General features: G+C 37.4%; 1 non-coding gene across 1 annotated transcript; it reads left to right on the plus strand.

The window, feature by feature from the left end:
• The first annotated feature begins 3,408 nt into the window (after positions 1 to 3,408).
• LOC129518951 (U1 spliceosomal RNA) lies at positions 3,409 to 3,572 on the plus strand. Its single transcript, XR_008666286.1, has one exon. It is a non-coding gene; the product is annotated as a U1 spliceosomal RNA (small nuclear RNA).
• Positions 3,573 to 3,917: the final 345 nt, after the last annotated feature.

Consider the following 3,917-nt stretch of genomic DNA (forward strand, 5'->3'; position numbering starts at 1 on the left):
CATTGCTGGTAATCAGTCTGTTCGAGTTTTCTACTTCTTCCTGACTCATTTCCGAGAGGTTATGTGTTCTAGGAATTTATCCATTTCTTCTAGGTTGTCCAAGTTTTCAAAAGAATTTTTTAAACATTTTATTTATTTATTTGAGAGAGAGAGAGCACATGAGCAGAGGGAGGGGCATGGGGAGAAGGAGAAGCAGACTCCCCACCGAGCAGGGAGCCCATGTGGGGCTTGATCCCAGGACCCTGAGATCATGACCTGAACCAAAGGCAGACACTTAACCGACTAAGCCACCCAGGCACCCCTCAAAAGATTTTCTTACAATTGTTTTTATATCTGTAGTGTGGTTATTATTTCTTCTCTTTTCATTTGTTTTTATTTGCATCTCCCCCACCTCCTCTCATGAGTCTGGCTCTAGACATTTATCAATTTTATTTATCTTTTCAAAGAAGCAGCTCCTGGTTTCATTGATCTGTTCTATTGCTTTTTTTAGTTTTTATATCACTTATTTCTGCTCTAATCTTTATTATTTCCTTCCTTCTGCTGGCTTTAGGCTTTATTTGCTGCTTTTTTTCTAGCTCCTTTAGGTGTAAGTTTAGGTTGTCTATTTGAGATTTTTTTCTTGCTTCCTGAGATAGGCCTATACTACTTTAAACTTCCCTCTTAGAACAACTTTTGCTGCATCCCAAAGATTTTGTACCATTGTACTTTCATTTTAATTTTTTTCCATGTAGTTTTTTAAAAGATTCATTTATTTATTTGAGAGAGAGTGTGAACAGGGGAAGGGGGAGAGAGAAAGGGAGAGAAGCAGACTCCCCACTGTGCATGGAGCCGAATGCAGGGTTCAATCCTACAACCCTGCGATCACGACCTAAGCCAAAATCAATAGTCAGTTACTTAACCAACTAAGCCACCCAGGCATCCCTGTTGGGTTTTTTTGTTTTTTTAGAAGATTTTATTTTTAAGTCATCTCTATACCCAATGTGGGGCTCAAACCTACAACCCTGAGGTTAAGACTTGCATGCTCCACTCATTGACTGAGCCAGCCAGGTGCCCCATCCATGTAATTTTTGACCTCAAATTTTTTACATTCAGATTGGTTATTATGTTTGTTTGTTCTTAAGGCCCCACTTCAATTATTTCCCAGGATGTGGGCAGCTGCTGCAAATATTTTAAAAAGGGACTGGCCCAAATCACTACAATGGGAGAAGTCAGGGCAGCCCGGGTGGCTCAGTGGTTTAGCTGAGAATATCGAGTCCCACATCGGGCTCCCTCCATGGAGCCTGCTTCTCCCTCTGCCTGTGTCTCTGCCTCTCTCTCTCCCTCTCTCTCTCTCATGAATAAATAAATAAAACCTTTTTTTAAAAAATAGGAGAAGTCAGCATGCCTTCATACTTTTGTTGTTTCTATTTTTAGAATTGTAATGATCATTTATGTGTTTCTGTTGCTTCTGTTCTAAAATGTTCCCATTCTCTATCCTATACTTTGGTTAGGGTAATGCTAGTTGCCCTAAAATCTCAGTGGTTTAAACAATCAAAGCCAACTGCTCTCTCACATAAAGTCCAGTCAGCTGTAGGTTAGGGATGTGGGTTGGGTCTCTGTTCCACAGAGTCTCCCAGGGACTCAGAGTAACAGAGACTTGGCCACTTAGAGTAGAGGATCGTTTGGGAAGTCATAATGAGTCAAGCCTGAAAGTGACCCCATAGTTTCCACCTACAATCCACTGGCCAGGGCTCAGTCACACCTAACTACACCTAACTACAAGCTGGCAAATGTAGTCCAACTATATGGTAAGCAGGAAAGAAAACAAGTGTGGTGAACAACTCACTAGCCTCTGCCACAAACTGAGACACAGTCACTGCAGACATTAGAACCGCAAAATAAGCTGAATGAAAGCTTTTTGAGGAATAAACCTTAAAGTATAAGCTCACTGCCAAATACACATTGTGAGTGATTGTTAAATGCTCAAATTGCCATCAATTACTAGGGGAAATGGTACTTCATTTCAAGAAGTAGTAACATAACTTGTTTAAGGGCTGAAGAAGTTTGTCTCTGAAGAAAATGTGTGATTCAAATTCATTCCCCTTTATCTTACTACTTTTGGGTATCTGACTGCCCATGCACTTTTACCGTCCATTTGAAAACAATTTGGGAAAACTTACAGTCCTATGTGCCAGCCTGGCTGAACTTCTGAAATAAATTTTACACATAATTACATAGTCAAAAGTTGGTGCTCTTTCAAATTGCTTGTCTATAACTTCATAGCAAAATGGAGCTCTCTAACATAAATCTGAAACTGCTTGCTACTGCAATGATAATTTCACAAAATCTATTTGTATTTTGCAAATGCCTTGCAATCACTGCAATCATAGCTATTCCTTCACCATCTTTGACAAAATTTCCATTCTCATTTTACAAGCGAGGCAGTAAATGGAGCTCAAAGGTTCTCATTATTTTGCAGTCCTGAACTGGGCTCCCTCTTCTGTATCTATAGCTGTAGATAAAGATATAAATATAGATGATATAGTTATAGACGTAGATATAGATGTAGAATAGACCTAGACATACAGAGAGATATAGACGTAGATGATATACAGAGACACAGAGATATGTAGATATAGATATAGCTACATCTGTAGTTTCATCATTTTTCTTGCTAACGTATTTGTGAACGTGTATTAATTTATATCTTAAGTGATAAAAAAATTGATAGAATCTGTTTTCATGAACCTCTGCCTTAATAAATGATAATCATATTGGTAGAGCTTATTTCCAAAAATTGCTTCCATAAAAGCATTTAAATGATGGCAAAGGAAAATCAGATAGTCCAAACTGGTTTTTAAATTAATTTTTTAACCAAGTTCATTTTACCCGTGTTTGCTCATTTGTTCTTCATTGTTTTCATTTCTCTGTTCATTCCTTCAGTCAATCATTCATAAATATGATTAATTTCATCTTTTTAGTTAACTTAAAAATAACTACACATGCTGGGGTTCTTTGCAGAAGACACATTTTGAGAAACATGATTAGGGTTCAAGCTCTGTGGACACAAAATAATGAGCAAAGAGCTCTTGTGACTGTGAGTTGCATTCATGAGTTATATTTGTACATGCTGTAGAGAAATCCAGCTCATTCCTTCATTTTTTTTAGCTTTGAGGTATATTTGACAAAAATGTAATATATTTTAAAATGATTCGATATACATATGCATTGTGAAATGATTACCACAACCAAGTTAATTAACACAGCTATCACCTTGCATAGTTAACCTTTTTTCCCCTTTTTTTTTTTCGAGAGAACACTTAAGATATACTCTCAGAAGATTTCAAGTATACAATACAGAATTATTAACTATAGTACCATGCTGTACATTAGATTCTCAGAATTTATTCATATTATAATCCAAAGTGTATACTTACCTGGCAGGGGAGATACCATGATCACGAAGGTGGTTTTCCCAGGGCGAGGCTTATCCATTGCACTCCGGATGTGCTGACCCCTGCGATTTCCCCAAATGTGGGAAACTCGACTGCATAATTTGTGGTAGTGGGGGACTGCGTTCGCGCTTTCCCCTGTAAAAAAAAAAAAAAAAAAAAAAAAAAAAAAAAAAAAAACAAAGTGTATACCCTTTGACCTCTTTCCCCCATATCCCCAGCCCACGGCAACCACATTCTATTCTGTTTCTATGATTTCAACTTTTTTTTCTTTCAGATTTCACAAAATAAGCGATACCATACAGTATTTGTCTTTCTGTGTCTGGTTTGTTTCACTTAGCCTAATACTCACTCTCTAGTTTTATCCATGTTGCTGCAAATAGCAGGATTTTCTTCTTTTTCATGGCTGAATAATATACCATTGTGTATATATGTGTGTGGGGGGGTGTATTCCACTATACATATTTATATATATACCACAGTTTC

The sequence above is a fragment of the Nyctereutes procyonoides genome, unplaced genomic scaffold (assembly GCF_905146905.1).
Source record: "Nyctereutes procyonoides isolate TBG_1078 unplaced genomic scaffold, NYPRO_anot_genome, whole genome shotgun sequence".
NCBI classification, from domain to species: domain Eukaryota; kingdom Metazoa; phylum Chordata; class Mammalia; order Carnivora; family Canidae; genus Nyctereutes; species Nyctereutes procyonoides.